Here is a 13,951-nt window from a genome sequence, read left to right as displayed (position 1 = left end):
TTTGAAATGGTACTGTTATTTTGAGATTTTTTTTCAATACTAAACATTGCCTGCTGATTTTTTACTCTAACAGATGTGGATTTAGCCCACTTAAACTCTCTGCTTTTTTCCTTCCTGGATATAATTGTGGAGATACTGGTGGACAAGACAAAGTTCTCAAACCTGTAAACTTTCATTCTGGTGCAAAAAGTCAAAAAAAAAATAGATAAGTAGACAAAGAGTTGAATAATATAATTCCAGAAAGAACCCATGATATGGAAAAAAAAATAGAAAAGGGAAGGACACATACTCCCTTCCTTCACCCAATATAGTTATAACATTTTTGATGTTTTCATTGGTATGATTAGATAAATATTACTCAACCCAAAAGCATAAATTGTACTATGATTACCTTTCATTTATTATACAACTATTTATTTTATCTGAGTCTATAATTGCCATGTTTTCGCCTTTGTTTAGTTTTCCATGTCCTGAGAACTAATTCATTCCTCACACACTGCTGGAGCTCTAAGACTTTTCTCAATATGGTCAAACACGACAGCTAGTCTCTCAGTTTCTCTTTTATTATTTCTTCTGGAGACCTCTGTCCTCTTGCTCCAGTCTAGGGTAGTAGCTTTCAAAGTTTGCAGCACAGCTACAATGTCCCCTTCATATCTTCCTAGGAATTCCCTCTGTCCCTCCTTGGGAGATCTCCATTCCTGGCTACCACATCTTCCTCTTTCTTGATTTAGCCTTCCAGTAACTTCTGGAGAAAGAGTGCACAGGAAACAGATTCTCTTTGCAAATACGCAATTTGAAAATGTTTTGTTGATTTTACTCTCACCTTTGATAGCTAGTCTGCATATGTATTCTAGATTGGAAATTAATTTTACTCAGAAATGTGGAAGCACTGCTCTATCGCCTTCTTGCTTTCAGGAGCACTATTAAGAATTCTGATGCCATTCTTGTTTCCAGTTCTTGGTATGTGACCAATTTTTTTCCCACTGAAAGCCTTAGGGTTCTAATTTTTAAAAAATAATTTGGTTTTCATGGATTTTTTTTTCTGGAAAGGCAGAAATATGTGATGATTAAGAACACAGATTCTAGAGCCAGACCACTGGGTCTATCAGTGGACAGTTTATTGTACTTCTCTGTGCTTCTTTTGACTATAAAATAAGGATAATATTAGTACTCACAGCATGGGGCGTTAAGGAGGATTGTAATAATACTTAAAAATGCTTAGAAAGGTGTCAAGCACATAACAAACAAGCCATCTGTAAACACTATCATCATTATTATTGCTAATATTATTATTATTTATTGTGCTGGGCATTTAGTAGACTCTCACTGGAAACTCAGATTATCACAGCTGGAGCATGTGCTTGTGCTGTTTCTTGGATAATTTTTTCCATACTTTTTTTTTCTGGACTCCTTGTAATTAATGAAACTTCCTCAATGTTATATTTCGATCCATATACTCTGATATTTTAAATAGTCTGCATTTTTGTTTTTATTTTTTCTGAATGTATACTTATGCATAAAATTATGTATTTATATACACATAATTGTTTTTTAATGGATGCAGTATTTTTCTTTAAGATGTTTATTATAAGGTTTGTTATTGTTGTTGAAGTTTTCTTTGGCTTTTTCCCTATCTTTTACATTTGAGACTTTTCTCTAATGATTCTTATCAGGTGATTCTTGACTGTCTATTCATATTGAATTTCATGCAGTTTGCAGCAACATAGATGGAGCTAGAAGGGATCATACTCAGCAAAATAAGTCAGAAAGAAAAAGAAAAATACTGGATGGTCTCACTCATAGCAGGAATTTAGAAAATCTAAATAAAGGGACCAGGAAAAAGACTAATTAATACAAAGTAAAAATCAAAATCAACAAGCAACTATAAACCAGAGACATACTACCGGGAGGGGGGGCGGGGAGAGGAAGGATTGGGGTCAAAATAAGGGGGTTGCAATTGTATGGGGAATATAAAAATGAAATTTATTTTAAAAAAAGGGGGGGGCGGGGTGCAATTGTATGGGGAATATAACCAAAATGAAAATGCATACATTGTGCAAAAATGAAAAATGATGTAAAAAATACATAAAATAAAATAAATCGAGGCTGTTAAGCTCTGAGACTTTGTCAGCTGGTAAACCTTGCTGTAGAGAGGTTAGGTAGCAGGTAATGGTGAGGATTCCCTGAAGAGACTGATAGGTTCCTCGAACTGTCAGTTTCTGTGGATGTTTGATTTGAACTGCTCAGTTTTTCTTTCCAGTCTCTTGTCTGGGAAAATCAGCCTGGTCACCAGTGTTTTGGGAGCTGAACTATGGCAGGCGTGGCAGGTGTTTTTCACGCAGACTCTCCCACATCTTCCTTCCTTTTAATGCGGTGTCTCCTGGTCCACACTTTCTACCTTGTCTTGAGTGGATCTAGGTTTTGTAGATCCTAGAACTTAAATGATTTGGGGATTTCCTTCTAGATAAAAATTATGAAGCAAGGTTAAATACAGGGCATTGGAAGGGATCTGTGTAAGAGGGGAACCGGAGGCTCTGGTAACTGGCTCTTTATCTTGCCTTCTAGGTACTGTAAGGGTGTGCTTCACTTTTTGGCTAAAGAGATGATCTTGGGTGCCTTAACTCCTACAGATAGCCTCTCAGTTAATTCTCTTCCTTTTTGCTTCATCAGGGGTAGCCAATGTCTTTAAATGGCATTTATAGTTCAACTAGCACACTTGTTGAGGGCTTTTCTCATTGCAGGCAGGTAGACATCAGTTATTTTCTGAAGCTTAACCACTTATCCATCTACTTTCCATTGTGTAAAATCTTTTGTATATCTCTTAGCTGCTATTATTACTTACACTGTCCTCTTTGTCATAATGGGTTTATATCTTTTTTAAAAAAATTCTTTGCTGCCACTTATGAGGGCTTTTAGGAGAGCACAGAAATAAACAGTCAGGCTCAATTTGCCATGCTTGATTGGAAGTGTCATCTTGTCCTTTGACATTTTTTATGTTTATCTTTAACTCCAATATTTTAATGGCATTTAAATGAATGCATTACAAAAACAAACAGTTGTTGTACTACATTTTAAAAATTAATGCCTTAATGTTCTCATAACCCACTATTTTTTTGAGCCAATAAGTCATTGTTTGTTGGCCTAACAATTTGATTTATTTTCATATTAATCTGTGAATATATTGTGCAGTAGGATAAATCAGAAAATGTTTGCAATTTAAAAAACCAAAATTTTTGAAATTATGTATGTAAAGGTGCTTGTAAAAAATTCCTATGGTTCTAGGTTTCATGTCTTGTTTATTCTTCTAAATGGTGTTCAATAAATGTTGAATAAACAAATGCTCCCATAGTCTTATCTCATATACTCAGCTGACTTCACATTTATGAAAATATTTTCTTTCCCATACTACTCTCCAAACTCTTGTCAAAAGAAGATGTTAAGATTTTTACATTAATGTTTCCCAAACTGTGTTCCTAGGAACCTCAGGTTTTCAAGATTTACTTTAATAAGTAAAATGCAAGAATTTATATTTAAGTAAATTTTATAAACCCTAGTTCAATGAACTTAAAAAACTTCTTTATATCATGAATTTCCTTTTTTAAATTGAGGTAACACTGATTTATAGCATCGTGTAAGTTTCTGGTGTCCACCATTATAGTCAGACAATTGCATATACTACCTGATGATTACCCCCTCAAGTCTAATTTCCATCCACATTAAGAAATTCTTAGAGCCTTGTCTATGTTAATATGTATCATGAATCTTTAAAATGGAATAATTTTTTATTAGCATTTTCAAATCTGCTTTACTATCAATCCTGTTTAGTAGGGTACTATTTATTTCTTACAAAACATGTGTAACAAAACAGTTTGGAAAGTTTTTTTATCAACACTATATTTCCTATTTCAATATCTATAAAAGGCCTCATTTTTGTCCTAAAAGATAACTTCATATCTCTCATTACCAATTGCATTTTAAATCTTGATCTTTCAGAATTAGTCTCTCTTGAAAACTTCTGGAATACCAAGCTAAATACCAGATCTAAATGATGCAGGGGGAAATAAATCCTGTGTCAGAGAACTTTATATATTATAGTTATTGGGGGAAAGCAGAAATGAATAAAAGATAACAGTGGGAGGTGGTGGCCATCCAAACAGTCCTGAACTGAATGTCTTGCTGATGCCCTAGAAGCAGGAGTCATTGTAAGGCAGAGTCAGCAGTGGGAGATAACACCAAGGTCACTCACTGAGTGCTCTCTCTGCTCATTAGTGTTGTCCAGATTTTTTCTCTGCATGTGCTAAACGTCAGATTTAATGGCCAGAGCCTTGTAATTGAACCAGAGGAGGTGCTTAGGAATCTTTATGAAGAAAAGATGATTCTTGGGCCTCCCCGGTGGCGCAGAGGTTGAGCGCTGGGTTGCGAAGCTGCCCGCGGCCTCTGCAGTGCTGGTTCGATTCCCGGCTACTCCCCGGCCACCGGAGGAGGGTCCCGCATGGCTCGCAGACCTCTCCTGACACCCGCTGCTCCCCTCAGCAGTGTACTTCGGTCCTTCTGCCTGCTCTGCTCCCCGCTCTGGCTCAGGTGAATTCTCTCACCCTCCCGAGCTTCTGACTGTACCCAGTGCATGTATAAACAAAAACAAAACGAACAAATAAAAATAAATAAATTAAAAAAAAATGCCTCTATAAAAAAAAAAAGAAAAGAAAAGATGATTCTTAGGATTGGCGGGCTTAGGAGATACTGTACTTTAAGTCACAACTGTGGGGCTCCCCTGGTCACTTTTGAGCATGACCTCCACTTTGCTTTCACGTGCATGATAATCCTTTTGGAGACTCTGAACTCACTTTTTGCCCTATTAGCTTTGCTTCAGATTCTGATTGTATATTGCAGAGCCCAGTCTCTCATCTTGGTTCTGTTTCTCTCTCTCTCTACTTGTTAATATTTTGGACTGGCATTAAAGTGAGTAAATGCTCTCAAATTTATCTGCCGGAGCAGTTTAGAAGAAAAGATCTGAATACCTTTTCCTAATGTTTGAGGAACTGAATCTTAAATAGATCCAAGGAAACTAAAGAATAGTTGTAGAAGGGGATTGAAAATTATTTAACACACAATTTTAAAACTGTAATTAAACAAAAGCTAAAACATATGATTCTTCTATAATGTTTCTACCAGCAATACAGTTTCCCTGTTAAGAAGAAGCCACTAGCATTTTGTGAGTCCTTCTGGAGATATTCTAATGCATTTATAAACATTTATGTAATATGTATGTGCATATATCTTTTTTTTTTTAAGATTTTATTTATTTATACAAGCACTGGTTACAGTCAGAAGCACGGAAGGGTGAGAGAATTCACCAGAGCCGGAGCGGGGAACAGAACAGGCAGACTGATGAAGAAATACACTGCTGAGGGGAGCAGTGGGCGTGGCAGGAGAGGTCCATGTGCATGTGCGCACCATGTGGGACCCTCGCCTGGTGGCGGGGGATTGAACAGGCGCTGCAGAGTCTGAGGGCAGCTTTGCAACCCAGCGCTCAACCGCGGCACCACTGGGGAGGCCCTGTGCATTTATCTTTTACACAAAGGTATCATGATAATATACTCTGCTAGGTACCTTGGCTTTTTTCACCTAATTTATTTTTGAGATTGTTAGAGATTGAATTGTATCTACCCCCCTCCCCCAAAGATATGTTGAAGTTCTAACCCCAGTATTTCAGAAGGTGACCTTATTTGGAAATAAGATTATCATAGATGTAATTAGTTAGATGAGCTCATACTAGAATAGGATGGACCTTTAATCCAATGTGACTGGTATCCTTATAAGAAGAGCACACAGGGATACACAGAGAAAATGTCATGTGACAGTAGACAACAGGCAGGGATTAAAATAATGCAGCTGCAAGTCAAGGAATGCCAAGGCTGGCTGGCAAATCACCAGAGGTTAGGGAGAGGCAAGGAAGTATTCTCCAACAGAAGTTACAGAAGAAAATGGCCATGTCAACACCTTCATTATAGATTTCTAGACTTCTAGAACTGTGATACAGTAAATAGCTATTGCTTTAGACACACAGTTTGTGGTACTTTTTTTCCAGTAACCCTATCAAACAATATCAGAAATCTTTCCATAGCTATAGACTTTTCATTCTATTTATATATAATAAATACACACACACACACACACACCCAGTCTTCTATAGATAGATATTTAGGTTGTTTTCAAACATGTGCCATTAAAAATAATGTATAAATGATATGTGCATGTGTCATTTCACATATGTGTGAGATTATCCTGGATTAAATATAAAGGAGTGGTGAATACTTTAATTGAAATAATATGTTTTGTATAGAACAAGTGAAAAATTATTGTGACTTTTATAATCTTAAATTTCTAAATGGCAAGACTTTGTCCTCACTCCCATCCCTCTCCCAACTGTAACCTGTTACCTGACCTTTTAGACAAGTCTCTTTTCTGGATCTCTGCTGCACTTGAGATTTTAGGGTTTTAATAATTAAGTTCTTAGGGTGGCTGTAAAGATCAGATAAAAAAATATATTGGAAAAGTGATCTCCCTACAAAAAGACAACACTGCTACTGTCTTTGTCTTAAAGCAATGTTTGATAACTCCATATGCCCTCATCCTCATTCTAACAGAGTCTCTCTCTCTCTCTCTCTCTCTTGCACTGGGTTATATATCTATTTTCACATTTGTTTCCATGTATTTAATAGTTTCTTGCTGTCTCCTCCTTTATATTTACTTACAACAGTTAGCATATATGTCTTTTCTACAATGTTACTATGTGACTGATATATTCAGTGCTTTTGTATACTAAAGTTTTCATCAAGGAAAATTCTTTATGTCCTGAAGGTGGCCTTAGGATTTACTTTTATACAGTACATATTCTTTCTCCTTTTTCAGATTTGATGAACTATTGGGGATGATTTTTAACCAATCTATGAGAAAACTTAAATACAAGATTCTTGTAATTGTCCTAGCCAACCCACGATGAGAGCTAAAGGAAGGAGGTAATTTCACAATGTCTTCCTGGGTTGTAAAGACTTCTTTCTAGGCAGAGTTTAGAATTGAGACCTCGGTCACACGGCTATTATTCTTAGTATCCTCAGTCCTATTGCCTGCCAAGAATTGTCAAAGCTAAGAGTAGGATGTTGTTTATGTGATATAATGGGTGAAGTGCTAAGAAGAGTCCTAAGTGTTCACACATCTTCCCTAGAGCATTCCAAAGTACTTAAAATTCCTACCTTCATAGTCTATGCTGCTTCTTACTCAAATGTAAATAGCCTGAAGGGTTATCATAATAAACCATTATCAGTCATCAGCAACTCAGCATGAATTGGTCTATTAGTTTCTTTCCTTACTAACAGTAGATGGTGAAGAAGAAAGTGAGAACCAACCGTGAGCTGTGAGCTATTACTGTTGCCTGGAGAGTGAAAATCTGAGGAACATTTCTCCTTCACTCTTCCCACAGAATAAGAAAGCAGAGCTTCCTTAAATGGAGGAAGTACTGGGACTTGAGCCATGTAGAGAATTGAACTCAAAAATTTTTTTTTTTCCTTACCTGTAAGATCAACTCTAGGCAAAATCTTGGAGAGGTATCTATTAAGGCCTTCTAAGCTTTTAGCATGACACGTGTAAAGATGATTCTGGCAAAGCTCAAAATGGTCCCTGGTGGTCAAAAGTGGTTTATCACAATCTTACACACACAATATTGGAAGAGCCTAGTGTTGAACCAAGTTCCTTACTGGGATGAAAGTACTCTGTCCTCTGTTTTCCACTTTCTGGGATCGTTATGAAAGTCACTAGTCTCGAGCTCTGTTGGAAGTCTATTTGACTTCTTTGCTGAATATTATAAGGTCAACAACGTAGTTTCATACTCTACAGTCTGAGATCTGCTTGGGGTAATGGCTGCCTGGTTTGTTGAGCTTTTTCTGTCATTCTCTTTCTCTTAACTCTACCCCTTTTTCTCTCTCTCCCTGTCTGCCCACTTCCCTGCCCCCATCTTTCCAATTCTCACATAATTAGAAACATTGTTGGAAAGAATGATGTTCCATCTAGGTAAACCTGCCTGAACTTTTAGCCACATCTTTGGGGAAGGCACATTCATCCTGAAGCAGTAAAGAACTATAAATTGAAAGCACTCCATAGGGGAAACACTTATGTTTGAGAATAGCCAGCAAATTGTAGGTGTTTCAAAGTAGATTCACCTATAGAAATTTCAATTCAAATATTGCTCTCTTTTATTATGTATTGGGCTTATCACATTATCTGTGAAATTCATTTGTTATGAGAAAATTTTCTCTATAGAAAGAACCCTCCATTATTATGCTAGTATTGTTTTATTCAGTCACTGGCTCTTACTCTGCCTAAAAACATGCGCAAGCTCTCCATCCTGGAATTTAAAAAAAATCCCGTCTAGACCACTTTCCCATTCAAGTAAATATTTCGTGTCTCCTCTTCTGTGGACTCCTTGAGAGGTCTATAGTTTCTAAACTCTCATGTGCTCCTTACCAATTTAATAATATCATTATCAACAATAATACCTCATATTTGCAGAGAGAATAATGTGTGTCAGACAATATGCAGCTTACATGTATTAGCTCATTTAAATCTTTCAAGAATCCAATGAAGTGGGTATCTTTGGTAGCCCTATTTATACAAATGAGAACACTGAGATTTAAAGAATGTTATATGTTGTCCAACAGAGAGGGTGGCAACATAGAAACTCCAGTCTTGTCCTGTAGGCCTGTCTAACCCATGCTATTATTCACAGTGTGTACTGTCTCCACCAATGCACTGTAACCAGTTATTGCCTAATTAGAATATCTAAAGGTTTATTTTTAAGATGTATCTTAGTCTTCTTGGAGCAGTTGGATTCTTGGATCTTTCTCCATCTTTCATTTCCACAATATTATACCATGTTGTTGCTCCCACTTTTTTTTTTTTTGAAGATTTATTTATTTCTGCATACAAGAGCTGGGGTGTAGGCCAGAGGTGCAGGGAGAGGAATCACCAGAGTCAGAGTGGGGGAGAACAGATGGACTGACTGAAATACACTGCTGAGGGGAGTAGCGGACGAGACAGGACAGTTCTGCTGCACTCCATGTGGGTCTCCATGTGGGTCAGCTCCTTGGCACGAGATCCAACTCACTTCAGAGTGCTGACGCTTAACCTCTTGCATCACCAGGGAGGCCCTGCTTCCACATTTCTAACTATTCTTTCCTACTTTGCTGATTTATCCTGTTTTCTTAGATGTTGCCCTAATCTGAAGTTTCTTCTTCCTATAAATGTGTTCCCTGGGTAAGCTCAAGGACTCCTATGTACTCAACTATCGTCTCATTTCTAATTCTAGCATCCCTTTCTCCTGAGCTCCAGGTTCTTCTCTATTTACAGGCATCACAAGCTAGAAATATCTAAATCAACCTCATTATCTTTCATTCAAAGTCTGTTCCTCCTTTTGCATTTCCTACTTAATTCTAAAACATAGGTTATATAAACATACAAGCTGAAGGATGAAGAAAAAGGGATTTTTTTTTTACATCTTTTATTCCCACATTTAATTAGCTGCTATATCCTGTGTATTCAATATTTTAAATTTAAATTTATGTACGCTCATATCTATTACCATTTCTGTTGATTTACCTCAGACCCCCATTCTATCTTATCCCTTTGCAGCTCAAGCATTGTGTATTGTATCTTATTATTGACACTGCAATCACCTCTCCAATTTTGTATATAGAAATAGGCCATTAGAAATTTGTTGAGAGTAAATAGATGAATTTCTCCCAATCACTTGTCTTTCATGGTTACTCTATTATCTAAAACTTATATAGCACAAACATATTCTAAAACTTTTTGTTATATTACTTTATTTAATGTTCATAAATTTCTTTTGAAGAGAGAACAAGTATTAGTTCTATTTTATAGATGGGAAGATGGACATAGAAAAGTGAACTCACCCAAATTTATACAGCTAAAACATAGTAAGGCTTGGCTTATATCACAGTTTAACTTAAAATTCATACTTTTAACAATTGAATTTCTGTAGGTTGTCTTTTGCTCTATTTCTATGCATTATACTGATGTCCTAATTATTTTTCTATTACAGCTATGAAAATATAATGGTTACCAATCTCCCAAGCTTATAGATGTAGATTTAGAAATTAATTCATATTCATAGCTCCAACACTTCATCTAATCTTAGAGCAATTCAGAATCAAAATTAATTCAGAGCTTGAAGGGAAACTGGAGATTAGAGAAGGGTCCACTGACCAACCACACATGAAATGCCAAAAACCACCTTTGCTCCTATAACTCAAAGCAAAATTAGATCTTGGGGGCAAGATTTGGACCTCCTAGTATTAGCTTGTCACATTAAATCACAGTTAGCATTGAGTTGGAAATACAAAGCTTAAGACACAACAAATGGAGTTTGTCTTGGAGTTGCATTTAGGAAAGGTAAACAGATAGTCCAGACCTGGTGAGCGAAGATAAAAGAGAGAGACACACATGGAAGAATAGGTTAATGGCAATAAACATAAAAAGGTAGAGAATACAAAGAAATTGAGAGTAAAGGTGGGTCATGGATGAAAGAAGGCCAGAGATGACAGAAGAGAATGTGTGCCTTCCAAAACAAGGTAAAGTCATTTAAGATATCTTATACTCTGTGAGAGGAGAAAGATTTTTTGAATTGTGCGTCAGAAGACCTGTATTATAATTTAGTATTACCATCAGGTGGAAGTGTGCTCCTGGAAAAAGCTACTTAAACCATGTGGAGCTCACTTTTTTTTAATCTGTAAATATAGATTTCAATATGGTGACTTCTGATAATTACGTAGTTATAATGTCTAGTGTTCTTTACCCAGTGGTGTTAATGTCTAATCTTTTTAGTAAAGAAATTTGAGCCAGCACCCCCATTTAGGAAAGTAATACAAGGACAAGTTTATCAATTATTTATAAATGCATAAATTTGTATATGTACCACTTTACTATTTAGTATGTTATGAAACAGAAAAATAGAAAAGTAATTAAATAAAGATTAAACAAAATTAAATAATATGGTTAAAAATCTTGTCAATTGTGATATAGTATCATTAACTAGTATCTCAAGCAACAACATATAGGTGGGGTGAGCTTTGTCATTTATTGGATATAAACGCCTGTGTAAAGCAACCAACCCATTCCGGGTAGGTTTATGAACGATTCTAGCAGCCACATGCTCTTCGCTGTTGTTTGTAGTTGCTGTACTCCTCCGTACACTCCACTCCTCCACTCTCGACACCACACTACCACCACACCGCACTCTGCTGCACCACCCTTATAAACCAGTCTCTTAGCTCAAGTGTACCCACCTACGCATGCCCACACCCTACTCCTGGTGCCTGCCATCAGGCATGCATTCAGGACCACAGGGTTTCGTCATCTATCCTAATGGCGGGAAGGCAGAAAAGCCTGATACCTTCTACCTTACCCTACAGCCTGTTTCAAATAGTCCTTCACAATTTTGATTTCCCCCCACTTCTTGTTAGATATGACTAGCTGTTCATTACATTTATTTTGCAGTTTGACTAGCAAAGAACTCTTTCTTGGATTCAGTGAAGTGTCAGCAATGTCAGTTTCTTGTTCACGCATTCTTATGTATCACTGTTATTTTCATTATGAAGTTTCTTTGCAGAAATCTTTTGAAAATATATCTATTATGAGTGCTTTGGTTAAGCAGATAATATAGCACATAAATCCACCTCAACTAATTTCTTATGTTACATTAATAGCAGCCCTGGAGAGAAGGATTTAATGCAAGTCATCTTCATGGAAGGTGACACCAGGAAGCACAAGCAAAAGGTAGGCACAGGGAAATGCAGGGTGTGGGGTTAAATTCTCAGTGTTATCACGCTATCGCCAGCCACTGAAGCGTGAGTTTGATCCCCAGCCAGGAAGCTAACCCACCTGGCTCAGCAGACCTCTTCTGTTTTGCCTGCTACTCCCCTCAGCAGAGTATTTCAGTAGATCCACCTGTTCTGCTCCCCACTCTGTCTCTGGTGAATCCTCTCACTCCTCACATCTCTAGCCTACACCTCAGTTCTCGTATGCATAGAAAAATCTTAAAAAAACAACAACAACAAGCACATGGCTGCTGGAGGGCCAGTCCTAAATAGCAGCCTTCTGAGAAGCCATGTATGACTTACCTCAGTATCATCCTTATCTAGATGATGGGTGACTGGGGGCCCTGTCCAGCTCTCATCCCCTATTGGTTAATGGTTGTCCCCAGCAGCTTTAACTCCCTTCACTGCTGGGTACAGCCGCTTTTTGTAGAACAAATTTCCATGGTGCTGGAGAATCTGGAAAGGAGAGATGCTGGTATTTTTTTTTATTTAATTTTTTTTTTTAATAGAGGCATGTTTTATTTATTTGTTTGTTTTGTTTATACATGCACTGGGTACAGTCAGAAGCGCGGGAGGGTGAGAGAATTCACCAGAGCCAGAGCGGGGAGCAGAGCAGGCAGAAGGACCAAGGTACACTGCTGAGGGGAGCAGCGGGCGGCAGGAGAGGTCTGCGCGCCATGTGGGACCCTCCTTTGGTGGCCGGGGAGCAGCCGGGGATCGAACCGGCGCCGCTGAGGCCGCGGGCAGGTTCGCAACCCAGCGCTCAACCGCTGCGCCACCGGGGAGGCCCCGAGAGATGCTGGTATTAAAGGTGGGAAATTGTAGCATGTTGCAAACTGTTCAAGTCACCTACAATGAACTCAGGCAGAACCAGCAAGCATGAGGATGGTTACTACAGTGCGACACCTGGCGATGGTTAGGATTGGAATTGAGGTCAATAAACCCTGATAAATTGAGGCAAACAAAGAGCACCAGCATCCATTTCTCCCATTCTTTTGTGAGGATATAATGAGGAACAGATTTTGGCAATCTATGTAATAAGTACCACTAAAAAAGCATTATTTTTCCCACACATTTTAGGCAAAATCTGTAAATGGAAATTCTAAATATTTTCTTTTCACATCTTGAAGGTCATCTTGTACATCTCTGAGGAGACAGCATCTCTAAAGTTTCCCTAGAGCAGGCAACTAGCAGCAGGTCCTTGGGCTGCTGAGATATACTCTGACAAAGGCTGCCTCAATCCCACAATGACATGCCTGGTGTCTCCAATGTAACATTGTGGGTTTCTGCCAGCAGTACATTTGCATATTCTCCAAAGACATGTTTCAGGAAACTGTGGAGGCCCCTGGAGGGTGCTAAAACATCAAAGAGCCTTCTAACAGGAAGTACTTCAATGAATTGCTGCCTATTCAAGAAAATGAACTAAAGGAAGACCAAGACATTTGCTGATAAATTGATCTACACAGCAAGTTTGTTATTGTATTACGGATGCTTGTAATCATGCTGAAGTAAAAATTTTCTCTGATTATTGCCTTTGGCATCATAATTCTATACTTGAATTTAGACAAATTAACAATTTAATATTCAAAGGACATTGATTACATAATGCCTGTAAAAAATGATATGACTTACAAAAAGGAGAGTAAAACTCAGTCTCTTACGTACAATCAAGTAGGGGAGAAGAGCATTGCATATAAGTTACCATAAAACAAGCAGCAAAGAAGTAATATCTAATAGGGGCTAGAGAGAAAGGAAAGGGCACCATATGTGGTATAAGAATCTGCACATACATAGCATAGGCTACAACCAAACACTATGTGATTAATAATCTGTTTTCTTTGAACTAAAACTCTTGTTTTGAACTGAGAGTCCTGCCCCAGTGACACCATCAGGAAGTGTTGGACATTGATACCATCAGGAAAACTGGATGTCCCTGGGTCAGGATCTCCAAGAAGGCAACAGCAAACTCTGGGGGCCTAAACATGACCAAGATCAGAAGACCAGGAGACCAACCGTGAAGGACTGTTGTGATGGGCTCTTCATTCATGATTAACTGTCTT

The sequence above is a fragment of the Talpa europaea genome (assembly GCF_964194135.1).
Source record: "Talpa europaea genome assembly, chromosome: 2".
Lineage (NCBI taxonomy): Eukaryota > Metazoa > Chordata > Mammalia > Eulipotyphla > Talpidae > Talpa > Talpa europaea.
Note: the sequence above shows the minus strand (reverse complement) of the source record.